Source organism: Theropithecus gelada, chromosome 18 (genome assembly GCF_003255815.1).
Source record: "Theropithecus gelada isolate Dixy chromosome 18, Tgel_1.0, whole genome shotgun sequence".
Lineage (NCBI taxonomy): Eukaryota > Metazoa > Chordata > Mammalia > Primates > Cercopithecidae > Theropithecus > Theropithecus gelada.
In genome coordinates this window covers 553,563-579,507 of record NC_037686.1, presented here as the reverse complement: position 1 = coordinate 579,507, position 25,945 = coordinate 553,563, and the positions used below count along the sequence as shown (strand labels likewise).

The window sequence follows — 25,945 nt, the reverse complement described above, 5'->3', positions numbered from 1 at the left end:
GCGATAATCAGGTGTGTTACGGCATCTGTGGTGACGGGCTGGGTCCATCTGCAGCGTTTCTGGAAAGAGCATCGTAAGGAAGGTTGGTTTGGGGAAGGGTGCCTTTCTTTTCTGTTTCTTATGTCACCAGCTGCTCTGTGTATTTTCTGTCCCGTGACGATTTCCCTGAGATGGCTCTTCACTCTCTCTGGGCCTCCTTGTGTGTGTGTATGTTGGAGACAGGGTCTCACTCTGTTGCCCAGGCTGGAGTGCGGTGGTGTGATCATAGCTCACTGCAGCCTCAGACTCCCGGGCACAAGAGATCCTCCCGCCTCAGCTTCCTGAGCAGATAGGACCGCAGGCGTGCACCACCGCGTCCGCTAATGTTTTCTTTCTTACAGAGACGGGGTCTTGCTAAATTGCTCAGGCTTCTCGTGAGCTTCAGTGATCCTCCCACCTCGGCCTCTCGAAGTGCTGGAATTCCAGGCGTGAGCCGCCGTGCCCAGCCCCTTGTGTTTTAAATGGCTCTGCTTCCCAGGACCCAGCCACCAGCTGGAGCGAGTCCTGCCCCGGAGAGAGCCCGGAAGCCTGTGGCCAGGCTTCTCTTCAGCGTTTGCCCAAACAAATTTCCCATCTTCCTTGACCTTCACGAGAGAGTGAGAACACTGGAAAGATTAAGAATAAGTGCGCCTGCTTCCCTTCGGGGTTTTCCATCCTCCAGCCCCTCGTGCCGTCCTGTCCTGGTGCAAGAGCGGTGCTGCCTGTCACTTTTCAGGAGTGGATACTTTCCACCCGAGGACACCCACCCACTCTGCCTCTTCTCGCTCTGCTTCCTGGGGGCCTGTGGCTCACAGCCGTGTCTGGGACATGTCATTCAGGAGGTGGTTTGGGGCCCGTGAGATCGGCAGCCCCTCAGGACCATGCTGTTGGAAAGCCACGTGTGGATGCCCCGATCGGTGCCTGGTGCCGCGGGGTGTGGCGTGCGAGGAGCTCAGCCAGCACCTTCTCTTCTCTCCTCGGCGGGCGGCGGTGCTCGCTGGCTGTCCCCAGTGGCTTCCTGTTGAATGAACCTTTCTTCTGACGGCTTGATTTCCTTGGGGGAGGCTTCGTGTTTGGGCTCGGCCTTCTTTCTTGGAGGCCTGGGCTTGACGTTGAGTTGTGTTTGGTGAGGTTATGGAAAAAGCCTGTGTTTACTAGAACAGAGGGAGGAGGCCTGGGTGGGGCGTCAGGTCTGCCTTTGTGCTGTGACCTGGAGCCGTTGATCCCTTGGCTGGGCCTGGGGAGGGGTTGGTGAGTGACCCCCCCGGTTCCCTGCTGGTCCCTACACAGGGGATGCTAAGCAGCAGGTCAGTGGCTATTTTCACAGCTAGAGTTAAAGTTATGCTGAAAGGAAGAGGTGAGTTCGTTGCAGTTCTCTGCCTCGTGTCATGGAACTGCTGTTTTTAGTTTTTCTTGGCTTGGGTGTGAGAATCCTGCTGCCTGCGAGGCTGAGCATGAGGGAGAAAGCGTGGAGATGATGATCGCGTTTGCTGAGTGGTTGATGAAGAAGTGGGAATGTATTATACAGTCCTGAATATAGATTTCAGGGGAGTGTGACAGGTTTCTGTAATGAATAAAGTTTTTTTGTACTTTTTAAAGTAATTTTATTGATTTAAGTGTTTTAAAATATCACTGTCATTAAAACTAGTCCTTTTGGAATGTAAAATAGACACAATGTTGGATAGCAGGAACTGTATGTGTTGAATTATTATTTTCAACAGAGCTTAAAGTCTTGCTTAAAATAGTTAAAAATTATCAGTGTAAAAAGAGAATATCTTAAAGAGCTCGGCATGGTGGTGCGCACCTGTAGTCCCAGCTACTGGGGAGGCTGAGGCAGGAGGATCGTTTGAGTCCAGGAGTTTGAGGCTGCAGTGAGCTGTGCTTGTGCCTGTGGGCAGCCACTGCACTGTAGTGTGGACACCAAGCAAGACCCTGTTTCAAAAAAAATCTAAAAGAAATTTTGAAACAGGTTGCCAGGAAATTGGATTGGTATTTTGTTTCAGAATTAGAGCCTGGCCATTTGACCCATACAGGTTTTGTCACTTTAGTTGGGAAGGAAAGATTTATTGATACTAATGGAAAATTAAAAATGAGTCACAAATTCTTACTTTGGAAATTCTCTTAGGGAACTTTTCGTTTTTAACCTTGAACTGCAGATCGCTAGATGCCAGAGAAGTGGCAAGGATATTTGACAAAAGTAAGAACTACTGAGTGACATTTTAAGCACTGACTCAGGTTCACTGGCAAAATGAAATCAGTGCTGGAGAAGTTGTGTGTTCATTCTTTGGGGGTAGAACATGAAGCCAAATATCTTCAACCTATTTTGAAATTCAAAGCTATGGGCTCTGCTTTGAAGACTTGAATAAGTTCGGTTGCTATGGCCTTTTTGTGACTAGACATTGACAAATCATAATTCTATTACTGTGGCTCATTTAAAAAATTTTAGTAGCACAACAAGGTGATTATAGTCAGTAGTAACTTAATTGTATATTTTAAAATTAAAGAGTGTAATTGGATTGTTTGTAACTCAAAGGATAAATGCTTGATGGGATGGAAACCCCATTCTGCGTGATTTGCTTATTTCATATTAAATACCTATATCCAAACAACTGATGTACCCCGTAAATACATGTACTTACTATGTGCACACAAACAAGGATAAAAGAAAACAAATGTTAAAGGCCTCCCGTGTGCCACACACTCTGCGCAGTCTTGGGGATGCCAGGATGACGGACGGGGATGTGGTTTCTGCCCACGAGGAGCTCAAAGTTGAGGAGGAGAATGAATTTCCACTTTTGGTCGATGAGGCAGGGCAGAGGCCTGGTCTAATGGACAGTTGTGTATGCATTTAGTATATGCATGTACACTTTATATTATGTACCCCATATGTAATTACTAAGTTTGTTTGTTGATTGATTTATTTATTTTGAGGTAGGGTCTCACTCTGTCGCCCATGCTGGAGTGCAGTGGCTCGATCTTGGCTCTCGGCAACCTCGGCCTCCTGGGTTCAAGTGGTTCTCATGCCTCAGCCTCCCGAGTAGCTGGAACTATAGGTGTGCACCACCACGCTCAGCTAATTTTTGTATTTTTTGGTAAAGACGGGGTTTCACTGTGTTGGCCAGGCTGGTCTCGAATTCGTGGCATCCTGATCCACCCGCCTCAGCCTCCCAAAGTACGGGCATTATAGACATGAGCCACCATACCCGGCCTAATTACTAAGTTATACTTACAGTTTTCTGTTGCTGTGTAACAAATTATCATAAACGTGGGAGCTGAAAACAGTACTCATTGGTTATCTCACAGTCTCCATGGCTCCAGAGTCAGGCATGGCTTAGCTGGTTCTCTGGTCAGGCTGTAGTCAAGGTGTTAGCCAGGCTGTGTTCCCATCTGCAGGTTTGAGTGGGGAAGAATCCACCTGCAGGCTCATGCAGGTTGCTGGTGGAATTTGCTGACGTGTAACCGCAGGACTGATGTCCTTGTTCCCTTGCTGCTTGGCAGCTGGGGGCTGCTCTCAGGTCCTTGGGGAGCCCCTGTAGTGCTTTGCCAAGTGGCCCCCCACAGGCCCCATCACGAGGTGGCAGCTCGCTTCTCCAAGCCAGCAAGGGAGTCTGCCACTCCCTCATCGCTAAGATGGGATCCTACGTAGGTCACCTGGTGTGGGGAGAAGCATCCTTTGCGGTATTCGGTGGGTAGAAACCAGTCACAGCTTCCACCTACGCTCAAGGGGAGGGAGTTGTACAGGGTGGGAGCAATTTGGGGGTTCACCTTGGAATTCTGCCCACCACAGTACCTTTCTGGTTATTTCACAGACTTCTGTTCCCAAGAAATCTGGGCGTTTGTGTCCTAGGAAGACTGGCGAGAACAGCCCCAGTGGAGGAATAAAAACTAAGATCTGGAAAATCAGCAGTGGGTTGTTTTCATCTCTCAGCAGGCAGGAAACAGGAGGAGAAAGGAATGTCTGTAGGCTCCCAGCACTGATGGGAAGGAGGTGTTTGGCTGGGGTAGGGCTCCGCAGGAGTCTCCCAGGCTCCTCTAGCCCGGTGCAGCTGTGTTTCATCCGGCTGTCTTTACATGGGCTGATCACTCAGGAGTGGCATATGGCAGGAACACGCTTTGGGGTACGAGCCTCCTGGAGAATGAACTGCAGCACACAAGCTACACAGATGGTGGCTTAGTCCCCCTTGGACAAGCGTGTGTCCCGCACACTGGCGGGCAGGGTGCTGAGAGGTGCTTGTGGTGTCTGAGGCGGAGCCTTGCTGAGTTCCCCGGAAACTGCTCTGTGAGCTCGAGGCGGTCACCCGAGGATACCCGGCGCTCCGCCTGGGATGGTGCGGTGCCCACAGAGCATCCTCGCTCCGTTGGGATGGGGACGCCGGTGACAGGTTGTATGGACTGGACAAAATCTGGAGCACCAGCTGGGAGGACAGTCTCCTAACAGGATGGAGGGCAGGTCAAGGCAGCCTTGCAGGCAGAGTCGTGAATGTTACCATCCCAGCAGTGTCACTGCTAGAGGGCCTGCTTCTCCCATGAAATCAGACATGTATTTCAGCGGAGCCCGCCCGCTTTTAGGTGGACCCATGTTGTCTTGAGACAGTTTGGATTGCTGTGAAAGAAGATGGTCTTTTCACAGCCTTTAGGGTGTGTATGAATTTTAAGAAGGCCAGTCCAACAGGGATGCTGTCTGTTACTTGGCCTCTCATCGAAGAGGAGGCCCGTGCCTCTGCAGGACCAAGTGTGTGTCCTTTGGCAGATGAGGACTTGGTGCCCTGTGGCTGAGTGGAGGCAGAGGGGGATTCTGTCCCAGTTCGGTAATTCTGTGCTGTAATTCTTCTCTCTGCCTTCCCTTTATTACTTGATGCTTATTGTTGCATTTTTATTGTATTCATTTTGATATTTATGTCTCTTCTCATGACAGCCCTCAAATATTTAACCAGTTTTGGAACTTGGGAGGGGGGGACACACGAAAATAAACCAACGGCTCACAGAAGCTCTTCATCTTTCTTTCTAGTGGTTCAAGCTCTACGTTCGTGACGTCAACCTCCTGTTGGGCCATTTCCAAGAACTCCCATCAGCTTCTGTATAGTTTAAAAGGTAGGTGGAGCCACTTGTGACTGTTCTTTGTGGTGACGTCCGGGAAGTCGCGCTTGTCGTGGCAGGAGCTGCTCTGCGATGGTGGAGCTGTCTGGCTGCGTTGGTTTTTACAGGGTGCGCCTCATTGGTGTGTTTCTTCCTTGGGGCTGGATGTCCATTGCTGGGGCTTGGGTGTCTATTCACAGTAGAAGCGTGGGTGACACCTGTGTGTTTTCAGAGCCAGCCCTGGTGGGAGACAGTCAGTGGCAGAGAGAGCTAGGGGGTGCCGGGAGCCCCCATCTGGCATGCCAGTGTCAGCCTCTGGCCTCAGGATACCCTGCCCCCTCAACGCTGTGTTTTCTCAGTTCCTCTGGGATTCTAGTGATGCTGATTTTGTCTCATTATCAGTCTTCATTTGATGTCAAAGAACATCAAGTGAAGAAATACATGAGAATTTTCAGGAAGGTAACACATTCTATAAAATATAAGATCCAATTTTTTTCTAAATTTTTAACATGCCTGGTGATGGGACTCGTTGCTTATGGGAAATCCCTTTCTAGAATGTAAGCCTTTTGAGGGCAAGCACCTCGCTCTCTCCCGCTTGTCCTCCTCCCTTCCATTTATTTTTTCTTCAGGGCCTAGAACAGTGCCAGCAGTGTCAGGAGCTCGATAAAACTTTTGGCAAATGAAACAACTTAATGAGGAATCCACCCCGAAGCTCTTAGAGCATATCCCAGCCTTCTCCTTTCTGGTTGCTGTTGGCAGCTGAGGAGGCACCTGGAGAATCCAGGAGGATTCACGGTGCTTCCTTGCTGAGGCACACAGACCCTGGAATGTAAATAGACTTTTTACAGTTTGACGCCTTCCCGAATTGCGGGTGCAAAGCAGTATGCATGGCAGAGCAAACCACGCTTGGGTTCCGTGTGAGGGCAGCTCCTCCACTGCTGAGCTCCAGTGTCTCTCCTGTCTCCTGAGTGGATTTCACGCCCATTCGATTGGCTCTCGGGAAGCTGGGGTGGAAAGAGCTCGTGGGGAACACCCAGACCGCACGCCTCGCGGATGTTCAGTGACTGACGAAATGCTTGTTATTCACACGATGCCTTTGTTAACCTGACAGAACAGCGCGGTGTTTGAAAATCCCAGCTCTTCGCTGGCTGGGTGGGTGTGGAGCAGCCGTTTTTCTTCCATCGTTTGGCACATTCACCGCCAGCTTGAGGTGGGCGGTGGCAGCACCTCTCTGCCAGGGCTGACAAAGGCGTGGGCGCAGTTTCATTTCTCTTTTATTGTCTCAAATACAGTTCCCATTGAATTGACCCACCAAAAACTAGCACTGTCTTCCAGTAGAATTTTACTAGGTAGCGGAACACACACACCGCTGGACTATGCCCCCGCAGACTGAAACTTGAGTTACAACATTTCCGCAAAAGTAGAAAGAATCCTTGCAAATGACTTAAGTATCTGATTTCCCCCCTTATGTGGGGTTACCTCACTCATCAATTATTTTAAGCAGCTTTCAAACTTGGTAATGGAAAACTTTGTCTTGACTGTACTGGTATGTGTGGATTTTAAATTAAATACAAAACTACATCGCTTCTCCTGAAAATGAGAGCAGCCGAAGAAGGAATCACTGTTTCTGCAGAACTGCGTGGCGCTTCATCATCACGGGTGATTTTCAAGCACAGACTTAGATCGCGAGGTGTCGTCAGAACTTTCACACCTCTGAACTAGGTTCTTACAGCTGACTGTCCTGGAATTTATATTTGCTCTGTTACTTGCAAAATGGTGTCCCTTAAGCAGCTCACAGCTGGGCTGTGAGACATTCCTACGAGCTGATAAAATGGACAGGTGGTACTGCCTTCTTCTGCTCTGTCTGCTTGCCTGGGAGGGCCCAAGGAGGCCTAGAGCTTTGCATTAACTGCAGGATGTGCCTGTCTCCTTGTCCAGTGGATGTATTTGGAGTTGGTTTTAAAATGCAGCCGGGTCCACGTGTTTGGGTTGCTATTGAATGCACTTTTGAGTTTTTCCCTCCTCGACGAATCTGAAAACATTTGCCCTTTACCATATTGCATTTGTGTGGGGAACTCAGAAACCACAGACCTAGGATTGAGTTCTGGCCCTGGTGACTTTCATTCACTTTGTTACCCTGGTGGGCCCTAACCCTGTGAGTCTCAGCTTTCCTCATCTTTAAACGGGATGATATTTATCTCATGGAATTACTTTGAAGATGCCTAATTCAGCATTCCATGCACGGTCGTCACTCAACAACACGTTGGCTGTTATTTTCCACCCTAATGCTGGCTTTCTGCTGTGATCTGTGTGCTGGGGGGATTGGAGGAAAAGAGCAGAGGTCCTGCTCTCTCCGTCCTCTTTCAGGACTGCGGAAGTTTACTAAGGCGCTTCACGCGGCATCCTGCTGGAGCGCACGGGGGAGTGCTGCTGACGTGATTAAGCCCAAAGCCACCCGGGTGCAGGCAAAGAAATGATTAATTCAGGCTCCCCGCGCCGTTCCCTGACCTCCGCATAAGGCAGTGCAGCCTGAGTCTGAGATCTGGCTGGCTGTCAGCACAGACTGGAAAGGTGCAGCTGGAGAAAACTCCACCTCTCTTTTGGTTTCCTTCTTGGTCCTTAAGGGATCTGAAGGCACCGGTGCAGACCAGGGGCCCTGTGGATGTCTTGCAGTGTGAGACCAGGGGCCCTGTGAGGAGTCACAGTGACAGGATGTCTTGCAGTGTGAGACCAGGGGCCCTGTGGGGAGTCACAGTGACAGGATGTCTTCCAGTGTGAGACCAGGGGCCCTGTGGGGAGTCACAGTGAAACAATGAAAAAGTAACCTTAGACCCAGGCAGTGCATCCTGACCTGAACTTCTATCTTTGCGCTCAATTTAAACTTTTTAAGTTAAATCAATGAGGATCAGTAGTACTGGGAGAAGCAGTCATTACCTTTGAATGTAGGTCTCTGCTGTCTACAGTGGCAAATAGAGTCTTGCTTATTTTCACCAGATGTGTGTACAAAGTGATCTTTGGCACTGTGCAATAAAACAGATTAACTCGTGAAAATGTTATCGAACAAAAAGAATTGGAATCCCGGCACTTTGGGAGGCTGAGGCAGGAGTATCGCTTGAGCTCAGGAATTTGAAAGCAGCCTGGGCAACATGAGATGTCAGCTCTACTAAAAAGCCGACAAAATTATCTGGGCGTGCTAGCTCGTGCCTGTGGTCCCAGCTACTCAGGAGGCTGAGGCGGGAAGATCACTTGAGCCTGGGAGTTTGAGGCTGCAGTGAGCTATGATCATGCCACTGCGCTCTAGCCTGGGCAGTACAGTGAGATCCTGTCTCCAACGCCCCCCTCAAAAAAACACAGAAAAACCCACAAAAGACAATCGGAGTTGTCATGTGAATGACCATCTTGTGCTGGGGGCTCCTAACTTGAGGAGGACTGAAACTCAGCCCTGAAGGTGGTTCTTGTAGAGGGTGCCCTGAGGTTTCCCACCCGCGTGGGCTGTGGGGAAGCTGTGGGTCAGAGCCTCTGCTGGCCTTCCAGGTCGCCATCAGGGAAGTGACACCAAGGTGGCCGGTGCTGGGGTCCTGGGAGGGATCCCAGGTTTGGGGGTCCTAGTTCAGGGGGCTCCCTCAGCTTCTGAAAGAGTGTCTGAGTTCTTCAGCCTTATTTGGGACTACTTTCTGTGTCTCCCATGTCCCCTCTTACCTCGTACTCTCTCCTCCTGGGCCTCTGTCTACCCAGCATCAGGGGACTGGAGTCTGAAGCTCCATCTCACCATCGTCCCCTGATCCTTCAACTTTAGGGTTGTATCAGTCCGGATTCATGCTGCTGTTAAAGATATATCCGAGACTGGGAAGAAAAGGAGGTTTAATTGGACTTAACAGTTTCACGTGGCTGGGGAGGCCTCAGAATCATGACGGGAGGCAAAAGGCACTTCTTACGTGGCGGCAGCAAGAGAGAATGAGGAAGAAGCAAAAGCGGAAACCCCTGATAAAACCATCATATCTCATGAGACTTATTCACTGTCATGAGAACAGTATGGGAAAGACTGGCCCCCCTGATTCAACTACCTTCCTCAGGGTCCCTCCTGTAACATGTGGGAATTCTGGAAGATACAATTCAAGTTGAGATTCGGGTGGGGACACAGCCAAACCATATCATCCCGCCCCAGCCCCTCCAAATCTCACATCCCCATATTTAAAAACCAATCATGCCTTCCCAATAGTCCCCCAAAGTCTTAACTGATTTCAGCATTAACCTGGAAGTCCACAGTCCAAAGTTTCATTTGAGATAAGGCAAGTCCCTTCTGCCTGTGAGCTTGTAAAATCAAAAGCAAGCTGGTCACTTCCTCGTTACAATAAGGGTACAGGTATTGGGTAAATACAGCTGTTTTCAATGGGAGAAATTGGCCAAAACAAAGGGGCTACAGGGCCTACGCAAGTCCAGAATCCAGCGAGGCAGTCAGATTTTAAAGCTCCAAAATGACCTCCTTTGACTCCAGGTCTCACATCCACGTCACGCTGATGCAAGAGGTGGGTTCCCATGGCCTTGGGCAGCTCCACTCCTGCGGCTTTGCAGGGCACATCCTTCCTCCTGACTGCTTGCACAGGCTGGCATTCAGTGTCTGCGTCTTTTCCAGGCATACGGTGCAGGCTGTCCGTGGAGCTACTATTCTGGGGTCTGGAGGAGGGTGGCCCTCTTCTCCCAGCTCCACTAGGCCGTGCCCCAGTAGGGACTGTGTGGGGACTCCTACCCCACATTTCCCTTCTGCACTATTCTGGCAGAGGTTCTCCATGAGGGCCCCACCCTGCAGCAAACTTCTGCCCGGGCATCTAGGCATTCCCATACATCTTCTGAAATCTAGGCGGAGGTTCCCAAACCTCGATTCTTGACTTCTGCGTACCTACAGGCTCCAGCCTTGGCAGCTTCCACCCTCTGAAGTCACAGGCTGAACTGTATGTTGGCCCCTTTCGGCCACTTCTGGTGTGGCTGGGACACAGGGCACCACGTCCCTAGGTTGCACACAGCACGGGGACCCTGGGCCCAGCCCACCAAACCACTTTCTCTTTCTGGGCCTGTGATGGGAGGGGCTGCTGTGAAGGTCTCTGACAAGGCCTGGAGACATTTTCCTCATGGTCTTGGAGATTAACATTAGGCTTCTTGCTATTTATGCAGATTTCTGCAGCCGGCTTGAATTTCTCCCCAGAAAATGGGTTTTTCTTTTCTGTTGCATAGTCATCCTGCAAATTTTCCAAACTTACATGCTCTGCTTCTCTTATAAAACTGAATGCCTTTAACAGCACCCACGTCACCTCTTGAATGCTTTGCTGTTTAGAAATTTCTTCCGGCAGATGCCCTAAATCATCTCTTTCAAGTTCAAAGTTCCACAGATTTCTAGGGCAGGGGCCGAATGTTGCCAGTCTCTTTGCTACAACATAGCAAGAGTCACTTTTGCTCCAGTTCCCAACAAGTTCCTCATCTCCATCTGAGACCACCTTAGCCTGGATTTTATTGTCCATATCGCTGTCAGCATTTTGGGCAAAGCCATTTAACAAGTCTCTAGGAAGTTCCAAACTTTCCCACATTTTCCTGCCTTCTTCTGAGCCCTTCAAACTGTTCCAGTCTCTGCCTGTTACCCAGTTCCAAAATCACTTTCGCATTTTTGAGTACCTTTTCAGCAGTGCTGCACTCTACTGATACCAGTTTACTGTATTGGCCCGTATTCACCCTGCTGATAAAGGCGTACCTGAGACTGGGAGGAGAAGAGGTTTAATTGGACTTACAGTTCCACATGGCTGGGGAGGCCTCAGAATCATGGCGCAGGGCAAAAGGCACTTCTTCCATGGCGGCGGCAAGACAATGAGGAAGAAGCAAAAGCAAAAACCCCTGGTAAGCCCATCAGATCTCGTGAGATGTATTCACTATTGTGAGAATGGCATGGGAAAGGCCTCATAATTCTATTACCTTCCCCTGGGTCCTTCCCACGACATGTGGGAATTCTGGGAGATACAATTCAAGTTGAGATTTGGGTGGTAACACAGCCACACCGTATCAAGGGTTAAGAGTGGCACTGAGAAAATCAGAAACGCAGCAAGGGCATCAGGGATGCCGAATGCCCTTGTTTATAGTTTGGGTTAGAGAATGCCAGCCTGCAGGAAGAAAGGCCTGTGGTGGGAACACGCTTTCAGAGATGGGAGAGAGAAACTTGCCACCTCTGCCACTTCTGCCCATGGCCTGGGAACTGGGCCTCTCTCCACCTGCTTGTTGGATTCTGTCTGTGATTCGAGTTTATTAGTTTCTCATCAAGCCGACCTGCGGAGTCATATGGGAAAAATACCTTGACGCTTTGCTTTAAAGTCAAATGCGCTAGCAGCTCCGTCAGTTCATGCCTCGCACGGCATTGTCAAACTGCTAAAAAGCTAGCAAATTTTCCACCTAAAATTTTGTGGGGGAGGCCAGGGTGGGGGTGTGGGGAAAAGATGTAAAAATAAACCCTCAGATTCTGGGTTGCTTGGTGGCGTGTGTATTTTTCCGTGGTGCGGGAGGTTAGAAATAGCATTGCTTTTTATGGGATTCTCAGCAGCAGCTTGAAAATTTGGCTTTGAGGGTTTGGTCTCCCTGTGTGGGTGAAGTGACTCCTGCAGCACGGTGTGGGGGGCAGTGCGCCCCGGCACCTCCCTGTCCCTTTTCTGCCTCCCTGCCCCTGCTCGAGGCCACCTGGATGAACTGTGCTCAAGTGTGAAACACGCTTTGCCAAGGTCAGGTTCCTGAGATGATTCGCCCGTGGCAGCTGGTGCCAGTGGTAACAGACTGCATCGCAGCAGTCCCCATAAGTCACATTGGTGCGTCTGTGAGGGCAGTCGCAGGGAGGGGCATCCTTCGGGGATGTGGCGTGTCAGACCGGCTGTGCCTCTGAAGCCGATGTGAGACGACCTCCTCTTGACATCCTGACACGGGCGGGGGGCGTGGGCCGCCCTTCAGAGAGAGTCCTGAGGGATTCTTGAGATTTGTTAGAGTTACATAATTCTTACACAAGGAGGGAGGTTGCAGCGTCCCTCTCGAGTGCAGTGCGGAAGGGAAATGTGAAGGAGACAGAGTTTGTCGGCCCCAGGGGTCCAGGGGCATCTGTGAATTCCTTGAAATGTTGCCAGTTGCTGGGGAGAATGCCAGGGCTTTGATAGGATTCTCAGTAAGGTTTTGACCTCCGGAAAGGGTTAAGAGCACTCGCAGTGGAGCATGAGGCGTGTGATTCATTTGGCTTGGGGCAGCCACTTCAGCGATGGCCAGATTGGAGGTGTCACGAGTGGGCCGAGGGTGACAGACAGGCTTGCCGAGGACGGTCAGGGGATAGGATTCTGTTGTCAATTGTATAACTTAACGTGGGGGCCATTGGACGGGTCCGCCGGGCTTTTCCTTTGTAGGTTTCTTCTTGAACTTCGTATGAGATTTTAGAGTTGGCATGCTTCTTGCAGGAGGCTTTGTGGCGAGGCTGCGTTAGCTTAGTGAGCTCGGTGCTTGGGAGAGGATCCCGCTGTGCACAAGGGGTCTGGGGTCTGTTTGCTCAGCCTGACACTTTAACAGTTTCCCTGTTTTTCTCCTGGGTTCTGGTTTGCCGGGGCTCTCCACATTTCTCCATGTCTTTCTTGAAACTCGGGGGTTGTGGTAGGGACGTCAAGGCTGCACCCTTGTTAGAGGATGGTGGGGGAATCTCAGGCCAGTCCTTCAACCCGGCTTTCACAGCACACTGTTAACTTTGTTTCTCAAACTTTTTGTCCCTTCTTAAAAAAAAACTGTGGTAAGATATACATAACGTGGAGAAGCTGGAACCCTTGTGTGTTGCTGGAAAAAATGTAAAATGGTTCAGCTGCTATGGAAACAGTATATTTTAACCATTTTTAAGCGTACGGTTCTGTGGCATTAAGTACATTCACATTGTGCAACCGTCACCACCATCCGTTTGCAGAACTCTTCTCCATTTTCCCAAACCAAAACTTTGTACCCATTAAACATTAACTGTGCGTCCCTCTCCCTCCAGCCACTGACACCCACGATTCTACTTTCCGTCTCTGATTTTGACTGCTCCACATACCTCGTAAGTGGAATCATGCGGTGTTTGTCCTTTTGTGTCTAGTGTATTTCACTTAGCATAAAGTCTTCAAGGTTCACACACGTTGGAGCCTGTCTCAGAATCTCCTTCCTTTTTTTTTTTTTTGAGACGGAGTCTCGCTCTGTCGCCCAGGCTGGAGTGCAGTGGCCGGATCTCAGCTCACTGCAAGCTCCGCCTCCCGGGTTCCCGCCATTCTCCTGCCTCAGCCTCCTGAGTAGCTGGGACTACAGGCGCCCGCCACCTCGCGCGGCTAGTTTTTTGTATTTTTTTTTTTTAGTAGAGACGGGGTTTCACCGTGTTAGCCAGGATGGTCTCGATCTCCTGACCTCGTGATCCACCCGTCTCGGCCTCCCAAAGTGCTGGGATTACAGGCTTGAGCCACTGCGCCCGGCCATCTGCTTCCTTTTTAAAGCTGACTCATATTATGTCGTCCTTGGAACAGGAACATGATAGCTCGAGATAAAGTTGGAAAAGAAAGTGAGGGCCGAACTATCGAGTTTTGTTTGTTTATTTTTAGAGACAGGGTCTTGCTTTGCCACCCAGGCTGGAGTGCAGTGGCGCAATCATAGCTCACTGCAGCCTCAACTTACTGATTCAGGCAACCTTCCTGCTCATCCTCCTGAGGAGGTGGCAGTACAGGTGTGTGTCGCCACGCCCAGCTAACTTCTAAAATGTTTTGTAGAGATGAGGTCTCACTATGTTGCCCGGGATGGCCTCAACCTCCTGGCCCCATGAGGTTTTGAATGCGTTGTATAGATTATCCCATAGGGTGTGGGAACCACTACACTTTTCAGAGGAGACAGCGTCATTAGATGCGTGTTTAGGAAGCTGAGTCTGGTGGCCAAGGGTGGGAGTCAGTGGAGAAGGAGACGGAAGCCGAGAGGGCCGGCTGGGAAGGGCAGTGAGGAGCCGTCCCTGGCCAGGGGGACAGGGCCTGAGCTGAAGCAGCAGCTGTGGAGAAGAGGCCTTGGGGTGGAGGCATCCGTATGCCGATTGTGTTGGTAGCTGGACTGTGCAGGGCAGGTGGGGCAGAAGGTGGATGGCAGAGTGACTTTTGGGCTTCAGTCTTGGGTAAAGAGATGGTGGTCTGAGGGGAGACAGCAGCCTAGGAGGTGGCGCTCACTCCGAGTCGAGGGTCTGGATGGAGCCAGTGTGGCTGGATGCGTCTGGAGGGCGAATGTGGGGAAGTGACTGGAGATTAGATAGAAAGCAGTCAGGCTGGGAGAAGTCACAACACACTTGGAAACTTGGTGTCACCCGCAACGGCGCGATCCCCACCAGGACGTAGAGGAAATAAGAGCGCAGCCCTCTGAAGAGCGGGAGAAGTCTGCAGATATCTTAGTGTATCTTTCTGTGAAATACTGTCCTATAAAATACAGTAAGATACACTCCGATATGTTGATCTTGGTGCTGTAATGACCTTTGTCATAGTATAATGAGGATGATCTGTTCTGTTGTCAAGTTTTTGTCTGTTTTTCATGATTTTTCAAAAACCAGTTGTTACACTTTTTAACGTTCAGCCAAGGCAGGAGGATCACTGGAGGCCATGAGTTTGAACAGTAAGGTTGAAATGAGTTTGCCTTCTGTATCTCTTTTTTTTTTTTTGAGATGGAGTCTTGCTCTGCCGCCCAGGCTGGAGTGCAGTGACGCATCTCCGCTCACTGCAAACTCTGTCTCCTGGATTCACACCATTCTCCTGCCTCAGCTTCCCGCGTAGCTGGGACTACAGGCACCCACCACCACACCAGGCTAATTTTTTGTATTTTTAGTAGAGACAGGGTTTCACCGTGTTAGCCAGGATGGTCTCGATCTCCTGACCTTGTGATCTGCCTGCCTTGGCCTCCCAAAGTGCTGGGATTACAGGCCTGAGCCACTGTGTCCGGCCACCTTCTGAATCTCTTGAGTTGTGTCTGATAAAGAGAAATTTCCTGATACTTCCCTTTGGAGAGTGGGTGTGGGGTGTGGACATCCTCTGGATAAGTAATTGGCTGGTGACTACGATGGCACCACGCTGTGGTGTGGGCTCCTGTACCGTTCTCCACTGTCTGCCCTCAGGTTATGGGGTGGAGCGGGTGGTGCCCGAATTCTTACTCCTACGCTCTCAGTATGATTTCACATTGACCTTAGTGTGGATGGATGGAGAGAGAAACACTTACTATGAGGGTTGGATTTAGTCCCAGTTGAAACCTGGTAATCAAATATTTATTTCAGACAAAATACAAGTAATTAATATAAGCTTCCTACAATTTAGAATAATTAATGAAAGACTGACTAGAAAATACTGACATTGGTTCAATACAGAGAAAAACATTAAAAACCTTATCTCACAAGAGGCAAAGAGATTAAGGCAAAATGTGCCTACATAACTAGTTTTGATCTAATAATTCGGGTGTTTAGGTATTTTTAGAAAATCTCATGTAAACCTAGAAGCCATCAGATAAATGACCAGATGCTAATATCATCTTCTCCAAAGTGATCAGTCTATTCTGTGAAGAAGGTGGAATGGGAACAATTATCAATTTGTATTCCTTTCACATTTCAAACTGAGGATTTGCTTCTGTAATAATCCTAATTGTAATATTTGGGTGGTGTTCTTAATCAATAAAATGTCTGGCAGTTTTACAATCCTCCAGATAAATGTGAGCTGAATGTAATGCGGAATCAAATAGCAAATGTCCCAAACTCAACTTCAGGTGAATATGGGAAAATGATATCCTTTTAGCCACCTTCTGTTAGCTTAGCCAGAATTACACAGATAAAGGTCTCTTCCCATCTGTTGAAAGGACATGTGTATTGAAATTGAAAGATTATTTTAGCTATCCATATTAGAGTTGTTTATATTAAAATTGTGTCAAATTTATAGTAAAGAAACATTTAGTTGATAATAGGACCAGATACACAACTTTGGCTATTTCAAGTTAAAATATTGCTGAAAAATACAGTTTGAACAATCTAAAAATAATCTGTAAAGGTATCAGCACAATATAGTGGCTATGGATGAAAAGCCGTGCGGAAATCACCCTGCAAGGTGAATCGCGGGCCACGGGAGCAGCCCTGCAGACCACCGCACCTTCTACACTGTGACGACACCCACAAAGCATGAGGACCTCTTGATGCGACTGTTCTACTTAGAAGCACTTAAAACACCACCTAGAAAAGAAAGGAACAGGCACAGAGCTTTGGCAGGAGAACTAAGACGCTGTGGAAACAGCCTCGTCCAAGCCCCAAGCCTTCAGGCACTTTGACATTCGGGGGCTTTTAGAAACGCCGGTCGGGCCTCATGAGGAGCTGGGCCTCTGCTGCTCTTCGCAGCCATTCAGAAGGCTCCACTGCTTGGCAGTTTCCACATTGCTGTCACGGTCCCAGCCCTAGACCTGGGTAGCAGTTGTTTTGATTATGCTCTTGTGTCATAGTCTTCTGCGTTCTAAAAGTAAAATTGTTCGGTTCCAGCATGCGTCATGGTTTAGTTCCTAGGGGTTTAAATCACATCGTACTCACTTTCTCATTTGTCTCGTTGTGGAGGTGCATAAACTGAGGCAAGGAGAGACTACATGAGGCCTGGACTCTCTTGATGACTCTGACAGTGTTAAAGGGAGTAAAAGCATTTTGTAGATTGCAGGACATTGAACTGTTCAAGGATTCGTAAGTGTGTAAATACAAGTGGAAGTTAGTGCTAGATGGCCAGTTACTTGTCTAATCACTTAACGTGAAATCGTCAGGAGTGTCATCTGTCTTTAACTTACAGTGGAACAAAAACACAGACTCCACCTTTTAGGAACTTCAGTGAAGAAAGCGTAAATAAGACTCTGATGAAGTTTGCTAGTTGGCCACTGTCATACTTTGCAAAGTAAAAGAGAGATGAGTCATTGCTACAATTATGGGGCTGTCTGTCTCTGTGCTCAGCCACAGACCCAGCTGTGTCCAGTCCGGAGCCACTGGGACTGCGTGAAGAGATGGGATGTGGAGAGAACAGCCGGGTCGCAGAATGTCAGATGTAAACTCCTTCTTGCTGAAGTCGGGTGCTTGAGCTTCTGGGGGTGAAGACTTATATTCAAGAATAGGCTTCCTCCTATATGAAGAATGATCCCACCGTATCTCAGCCTTCCTCGTGACGGTGGGGGCAACTGGGGAGAGGTTCAGCAGCCTCTAGGAGAACCACCGGAACATTCTGGATGTTCTGTTTAGGACGGCAGATTCCTGCCCTTCCCATTCCCTGTTGGGGAGTTTTACTGTGTGGGCAGACGTGCTGGGCTCAGTAGCTGTGTGGGGCTGTGCCCTGTGGGGAGACCTCAGTCCTCCCGTGGGAGCACAGCTGGAGGAGCGGGGAGGGCCTGGGTAGCTGGCGCCTCCTCTTTGCAATGGAGCGTCCGTTCCTCTCCCGGTTATCGTCAAACTAGATGATTTTGTTTCTCCATATTTCTCAGGGGCCTCAGTGCCTTGATCCTTGAAGAGGAAGAGGGGCTGGGGATTCCTTCCTGTCCCTGGTTTTCCATAGAAAAGTGTTAATTAACCCTTTACGTGCCTAGAATGTTTGGCTCGCGGTCAGGTTCAGAGTTTGTAGCAACCTCCTGTCCGTTAATCGTTGTTTATATGTTAAGCGTTCTCCAACTATCTCAATATGTCTTAACTTACTCTGGGTAAAATGATCCTGAAACCATTAGAACCCTAAATTATACACTTTTTGCTTGGCTGGAAGAATTGATAGCTATTGAAAGTTTCCATTAATTTGCTTCTTCATTTGCTTGTTTTTCTTTATTTATTCTCCAGACAGGTATTCTTAAAAAAAAAAAAAAAAAAAAATCTCGGTTTGTTTTAGGCTTTTTTTGGGCACTTGCTGCTTGTACGTGTAAAAAAATTAGGGTATCTTAAAAGGGTTTTGTTGTTTACCACCCGATGTGTGAGCTACTCCAGATTGGTGGATTTAGTGAGATACGAAACTAAAGTAGAAGTCAGGCGCTGGTGCATTCTCAGAAGTGGGATTCTACCGGAAGAACAGAAACACCTTTTATCCATTAATTTAAATCACAGTTCATTTATACCAAACTTTGCCTCGAAGATCACAGGCCTGTAAGAAGATCTGAGGGTGCCGTCTGCATAAGGACCACATTTTCAACCCCAGTGAACAGACCCAGAGGCCCTGCCCTGCGCGGTGGCTTCCTGAGTGGAAGGCGGCTCTGCCCAGGGACCCAGTCAGCCTTTCTTTTGTGACACACGGGGATTTTAATTTCCGGGGGCTAACTAAACTCTGAAGTATTTTCTCAGTTTATGATCAGTAACAAAACTAAATAAAACTAAACCGGGCTGTTGACCAAGTCTGGGTGGGGTTTGGGCCTCTGAGTCACAGCCCAGTATCTGCTCAGAAGAGCGTCTGAAGAGTGGCGCACACGTCCACGCCGCCTCTCCTTCCCCAGCCGGTCTGTTTGCTGACGTCTTTACACCTCTCCAACTGAGGCTCAATCTGTTGTGCTCCAGAAAACAAAATGACAAATGACATAATCAGCAGCGAAGCCCTCTGCCACCAACAGGGGCGTCAGAAGGCAAAAGTGATTGTTAGTTTGGAAGCTCATTCACTCATTCACTTATTTATTCAATGCATAGTTATTGAGTATTTGTTGATTGAAACTATAAAAGGTGGGTCCTGGCCGGGCGCGGTGGCTCAAGCCTGTAATCCCAGCACTTTGGGAGGCCGAGGCGGGTGGATCACGAGGTCAGGAGATCGAGACCATCCTGGCTAACCCGGTGAAACCCCGTCTCTTCTAAAAAATACAAAAAACTAGCCAGGCGAGGTGGCAGGTGCCTGTAGTCCCAGCTACTCGGGAGGCTGAGGCAGGAGAATGGCGTAAACCCGGGAGGCGGAGCTTGCAGTGAGCCAAGATCCGGCCACTGCACTCCAGCCTGGGCAACAGAGCGAGACTCCGTCTCCAAAAAAAAAAAAAAAAAAAAAGGTTGGTCCTGGCAGAAGCCTTGGACAAATCAAATTGCACAGTTGCAGAGGGTGAGGCGCAGATGGCTGCGATGATTGGGCTGTGGTTGCAGAACAGGTAGCTTGAGCTGCGGGGACCTGGCCGGGTCCCTGGGTGTCTGGAGCGCCTCTCCCCTCCTCACAGGCGCAGCTCTTCCTTCCCCCACAGTAAGCTCTGGGGCTGGCCCGTCCGAATCCCAGCTGAGTTACCCCAAACCCACAAATAGATCTGTTCCTCTCAGGAACAATGCGGGTCTCACCGGGGTAAGCGTGATCAGTCTTTAAAAACTCCTGAATTGTAATGAACAAATGTTTCTGAGGAATTAAAATGTGCCATTTCATGACCAGTGTGATTTTCTCTGGCATTCTTGAGCGTACAGTTTTTCTTGAAGATTGTGCTTTTTTATGCTGAAGGTTGACTGGGTATCCCAAGCAGAGGTCCCAGTATGGGGCTTTTTCCATTTACCAGGAAAACATTGCCCTGAAATCTGTTGGGCTGACTGCTTGGTTGCTTTTTGAGCCAATTTGATGAAATTTTGGAAGATGTCCCAGTGAAACAAAATTTTCCCTTCTGGGCTACCAAACAGAAGTTGGGTGTTTTCAGTGTAGTCTGTCCGCACGCGTTTGCTGTGTGCCCTTCAGTGGCACAGCTGGGGTCGGTGACGCACTGTGGGGTTCAGGAGTTCCCTGGCCTCCAGGAGCTTGCCGGCTGTCTGGCCGTCTCTCACACAGCAGAGACTGCGGGTCTGCAGGCCGGATTACTCTCCTCGTTCACTGGCTTGGGTGCCTCAGTGGCACGTGGCAAACAGCAGCACTGGGTGCACCTTGCTGTGCTCATAACTGTCTGTGGGTGGGCCGCTGGCACGATGCCTGGGCGTGCCCTGGGCGTATTTGTGGCCCTGTGATCCGCGCTCTGTTCCTGTCACTTTCTCCTGCTAATTCAGATGGCTGTGTGGCTTGAGATGATGGCAGGTCAGGAGCAGGAGAGTTATAAAGTATTTCTGGCATTTAGAAAGATTCTAGACATTCTCCCGTCTGTAGTCCATGGGTTAGCCCTTATAATACCCCATGAAATAAAGCATCTCCAGCACGTTTTGAGAAAGGAGAGGATGCCGTTGGCGTGGGCTCTCTCAGGCCCGGTTCTGCTCCTGAATATACGATGGGAATGTCGAAAACCTTCACAGATGATGCCTCTAGGTGCAGAAATTGAAGCACAAGGGAGCCCAGGAGGGACTGAACACCACGAGGCGTGGAAGGACCTTTCTGGGTTTCTGCTTTCTTCACTTAGCAGCACATTGTTTTCTGGTTATTGCAGGAGGATTTGTTTTGCAGTTAATGAGGCAGCAGTAGGTGGCCTTGTACCTTGTGGGAGATCAACACTTCTGATACAGGTTTTCACTGGCGATCCCTTTACTTACTCCTCAGTAATTCCGGGGCACAAAGGCCACTGGAGAGAGATCTAGGACTTTTCCAACCTAGGGGATGCCTGGAAATGAGACAATGATGGAGGCCATGTGGATTGCAGGAGTTCAGCGCTGGGTCTGGGAGAGAATGCCCTGGAGGCAGGTGAGCTTTGGTTCTGCGGCTCGGGCACCACGTCCCAGGAATGCTGTGAACCTTCACTGCTGACATCTTCCCTTAGGTGGACGCGTGCTGAAAACACAAACCTGAAATCACTGGTTGAGCTCTTGGCTACATTACAGTTTTTGACAGTCGTTGAAGCATTGAAATGTGTAATGCGGTTTTATGTCTTTCCTATGGCCTGTGGTCAGTTTTTGGAAAACTGACCCTTTTCTAGACATATTAATGTAGTCCTGGGTGGGGTAAAAGGAGAGGAGACAGAATTCCAGGTGGCTGCTGCGATGCTTTTGCCACAGAGATGACCTGTAGCCAATCTCCTGTGTGAGTGTGTGTGTTCGTGTGCTTTCTCTAAATCAGCAGTATTTGACTGTGATTGTTTTATGGCTTCGGTTTCCCCTCTACCGTCTCTGAATAGATACCAAAATTATTGAATTAAGGATAGATGCAGGGAGCAGACACGTCCTCATGTAGAACTTATGCAGATCTATGCAAACCCCATACAAATGAGCTGGCCAGGCCAGTGTCTAGTTGGGAAAAATACCGGAAATATTGTGCACACCAGCCTGTCATTGCCGTCACGGGAGAGTAACAGGGAGAAGGGTTATCTCTGGTGCATTTGTGGATTAAATCATAACTTTAGAATACTTTTCTCTTTCACAAAGTCTGACTGTCTCTCTAAGTAAGACATCTTGAATAAATGTCCCTTTCCCTCTCCATGTTTCCACATTGCATGTTAATTTTCAGGTGGCCGTTTTATCTCATTAGTCATTGTCACTTCCACTGATCACCCCTTTGAAGCCACATGTAAACTTTACTTTTCAACTTTCTAAAAATGCTACCTTCCCCCCTTGCTTTAGGTTCCAGAAAACGCTTTGTTCCTGGCACTGGCCAACCTTGGGGATCACGTAGGAGTCAGGCTCACGGGCTTCTGGGACCAGAGGAGCACTTTAATACCGGGTCAGCGGTCACTCAGTTGTTTCTGAGGTTGAAATAGCAGATTTGTCTTAGTGGTTCGCCTTTTAAAGCCTTTTATGCTGGAGGTTGCGATTTTTTGAATTGCAGACATGTGTGAAAAATCAGACCTTCTCAGTGACCTTGAGCAGTAGGATATAAATAACTCCCACATGCTTAGTGTTCCAATAATGGAACAGTACACATAAATGGGTTAATTAACCTCTGGTGATTTAAGTTTAACTCTGTAAAGTAAGCTGAGAAGTGTGCATGGGAAGTGCAGTTTCTGCCCACGATGAAAGGGCCGAAGGTGGTCCAGGTGGCTGCTCTTGGAGGCACCTGAGGGCTTGGGGCACGTCAGGCAGACGGCCCAGCCGGCGTGCGGAAGCGCTGACGAAGATAACGGCCCCTTCTCCACAAGGCTTAATCACTCGACCTGAATGCGTGGCAAGGCGTTTTTGTCATCAAAAGGATGAGGTCTGTGGTGGCTTAAAATATAGCTGTTATTATAGAATAGTTATGTCTTTTCTTTAGAACAGAAAGAGACCAAAGCTATCTCACAGAACTAAAACCCCTCAATGACAAGTGAGGAAGTAGATGTGAGAGGTCACGCGACCTTCTGGGGTCCCCGTCTTCATAGGCGGTGGAGGAGAGGGTTCTTCGCTGCCGCCCGGCCCATCGGGGGTGGCCTGCACTGGGGGACACGGATGGATGAGGAGGACGCCCTGGAGCCCATTGAAAATGAGAGACTTAATGGTCACTAGGAAAGTTCCGGTTGTACACTTTTTATATTACGCTTGGTATTAGGACAGCCTACCTGCTTGTTTGAGTGTCACAGCCCAATGTATAGAATAATTTAAAAAAAAGAAAAGGTTGTCTTTTTAGCTTGGTTTTTACATGGAATAGCTGAGAGGTTGTATTCGTGACGGACGTGAACGTGAATTCTGTCGTTAGAAAATGCTCAGGAGAAGGGAGTGTGTTGGGGGCTGGCTGGTCTGATTTTAGGCATAGGCACAAACACAATGAAAGTCATACATTGGATTCACAGGTAAACCCTTCTTGCCCTGAAAGAAGCAAATTGTGGAATCTCTGTTTCAGGCGGAGGAACTGGACCAACAGCGTTCCTAAGGGGGAAGCTGCTTCAGCAAACATGGCAGCAGTAGGGAGACCCCATGTTGGCATCTGCGCATCGTAGAAACTCAAGCTACTTTCTGTCTTGCTTGAAATTCCTCCTCCCACAGGGCTAACCCTCCACACACCAACATGCATATTCCTGCATGACATGCTCACATCCTGGGAAGCTGAGCCAGACCTTGTGGCTGGGAAGGCCTCAAAGTTGATGATGTTGTAGGGTTTCTTCTGTAGAAGCATCCGCTGACCAGCTGCACGTATGGGGTCACCCTGTGCCTGAGCCCGGGGATTACCAGTGGCTCCTGCATGTGGCGTGAGTGCAGGGGCTGCTTCACCATCTCCCTGCAAGTCACTGCATCGTGCATGTCACCTGGACTTACTAATAACATCAAACATATCTTCCCTATCCAGTGGCTTGTACACAAGGTTAAACCTGTAGAAGAAGCAGAATGTGTTTCGAATAATCAACTGCACCTTGAGATGTTAAGCCGTGTGTACTGACGGAGCTGCGATGGTGTAGTCCGGTGACCCCCAAGGGGGAAAAGTGACTTTGTGTGGTTTTTCAGGGAACCATATTCTTGAATAACTACGAGAACAGCACAGCTGCTGTGGCTTAAATCTACATGCTCCTATGAGGCTAAAGGCCTTCTCTAGTACAAACAAACTATCATGTATATTTTCAAATGTATGCTTTTAATGATTGTACGAAAAGAACTGTATTTGGGGTTTTGTGTGTGAGGCAGAGGACTGTGTGCTGACGAAGGCAGAATTTGTAAAGTTGGAGCTTTGGGACTCCCAAGTACCCTGAAAGATCAGTGACTCCCCTCTCATATTGTGCAAAGAGAAGATCTGAGGCTGTGAGGCGGGGTGCCTTGCCCCAGGACCTCACCGGCAGCCCAGGGTGGAGGCAGGAGCAGAACCAGCACTCTTGACTCTTTCGTCAAGGGCTCCCGCGCCTGGCGGGCATCTCTTGTGCGTCCCTCCAGCGCGGTTTCACGAGTGCTGTGCCCCGAAGCCAGGAGGTGTGACCTGCCATGTTAGAGCAGGAACAGAGTGCCGTCGATGACCTCTGCTTTGCAAGAGGCGCCAAATCAGACCGGGCTGTGGTTCTTCTGTATCAGCTCGTGAGATGTTTTAGGGTCCTCTGTCAGGACAGGCTGAGGTGTATGAATCTGCTCAGGCCGTCCTAACAAAATACCACAGACCAGGTGACTTAAATAACAGAGATGTATTTTCTCTCAGGTCTGGAGGCTCCAAATCCAAGATGAAGGTGCCGTCAGGGTTGGCTTCTGGTCAGGCCTCTCTTCCAGGCTCGGAGACGGCTGCCATGTCCCTGGGTCCTCATGTGGCCTCTTCTCTGGGCGCACACAAGGGGTCTTTTCCTTTTCTGATAAGGACACCAGCCCCATCAGATTAGGGACCCACCCCAGGACTTCGCTTAACCTTATGTTTTTTTTTTTTTTTTTTGAGACGGAGTCTCGCTCTGTCGCCCGGGCTGGAGCACAGTGGCTGGATCTTGGCTCACAGCAAGCTCACCTCCCGGGTTCACGCCATTCTCCTGCCTCAGCCTCCCGAGTAGCTGGGACTACAGGCGCCCGCTGCCTCGCCCGGCTAGTTTTTTGTATTTTTTTTAGTAGAGACGGGGTTTCACCGGGTTAGCCAGGATGGTCTAGATCTCCTGACCTCGTGATCCACCCGCCTCGGCCTCCCAAAGTGCTGGGATTACAGGCTTGAGCCACCGTGCCCGGCCAACCTTATGTTTTTTTTAAAAACGAAGAACTCCTAGGCTAAAGCAGTCCTCTTGCCTCAGCCTTTCAAAGGGCTGGGATTACAGGTGTGAGCCACAGAACCTGGCCACAAAGAGTCTTTTATTATTTAATTTAAAGCATTTTAAAATAATAAAAATAAGAACATTTAGAAACAAAGAAAAGAGCAGAAGCCATCCGTGTTGCCAGTATTTTCACACAGCCACATTTTCCTTTCTGTGCATTTCTTTTCAGCCTTTAACAATTGTTTTAAGACCTGCTTTCCACACAGCCATGTGAGGAGGGCGTGAGCTTCGAGGGCAGGCCGCCCAGGGTGGGTTTCTGGAGCCACCATGGACTCGTTATGTGCCCTGGGCAGTCACTTCGCTTGTCTGCACCCAGGTTGTTTATATGTGTAGCGAGGGGATTCCTTCCCCGCGAGCGGGTTCTCGTGGGTTTGCGGGAGATGGTGTTGATGAGAGTGCCTGGCCTTTCGTGGTGCACCGTTCACCACTTCCGCTTCTCACCTATGTGCTTGTTTTCAATCTTGCTTCGTGTTCTGAAAGGAAATCACTGCCCTCTGATAAGACAAGGCCCCTGTCCCCGAGGATGTTTGCTGAGTGGGGATCGGGCTCAGCCACTCTGGGAACTAAGGGGCCTCTGCATTGTGGAAGGGACTTTGCCACTCGGGCCCGAGGTGGGGGTCGGATCACCCTTTGGTGTGTTCTGGTCAGCAGAGTCACGCGATCCTTTGTTGCTCTGTGGTGCACCTGCGGGTGCTGGGACCACTTAACCCTCATTACCTACCAGAGCTGCTGGCCAGCCCAGGGACCTTGTGTAAGAGCAGCGCCTCTTCCAGTCATCGAAACACCATCTCCTGAATCCAAAGCCATGATGTCGGTGCCCAAATTTAAAGTTTAATGTCGGGCCCAGCGCGGTGGCTCGTGCCTGTAATCCCAGCACTTTGGGGAGCTGAGATGGGAGGACGGCTTGAAACCAGGTGTTCAAGACCAGCTTGGGCAACATAATGAGACTCTGTCTCTACAAAAATGTTTGTAAAGAAATTAGCTGGGCGTGGTGGCGTGCACCTGTACTCCCAGCTGCTTGGAAGACAGACAGGAGGATCATTTCAGCCCAGGAGGTCGAGGCTGCAGTGAACTGTGATCCCACCACTGCACTCCTGCTGGGGTGACAGAGTGAGACCCTGTCTCTGAAAATAATAATAATGATAAGTCCCGTGTTGAAGTCCCTACCAGGCCCACCTGTGGTATCTAAGATGCTGGACAGGCCTTGCTTTGATGGCTCAGGTGCTCAGGCATGTGGCCGGAGCCAGGATTTGGACTGAAGCTGAAAGTGGAGGCTGGGCCCTCTTAGTTGTAG

At 49.4% G+C, this 25,945-nt stretch overlaps 1 protein-coding gene across 2 annotated transcripts in view; it reads left to right on the top strand.

Annotated features, from left to right (window-relative positions):
• LDLRAD4 (low density lipoprotein receptor class A domain containing 4) overlaps positions 1-25,945 on the top strand; it is a 407,799-nt gene that overhangs the window by 37,971 nt on the left and 343,883 nt on the right. Inside the window, exons 2-3 of one of the 2 annotated variants that reach the window (XM_025365259.1) lie at positions 5,027-5,109; positions 5,497-5,553. The gene's annotated coding sequence lies outside the window, so the exon portion shown is untranslated. The remainder of the gene's footprint in view (positions 1-5,026; positions 5,110-5,496; positions 5,554-25,945) is intronic. The other variant, XM_025365260.1, reaches the window with a different exon arrangement.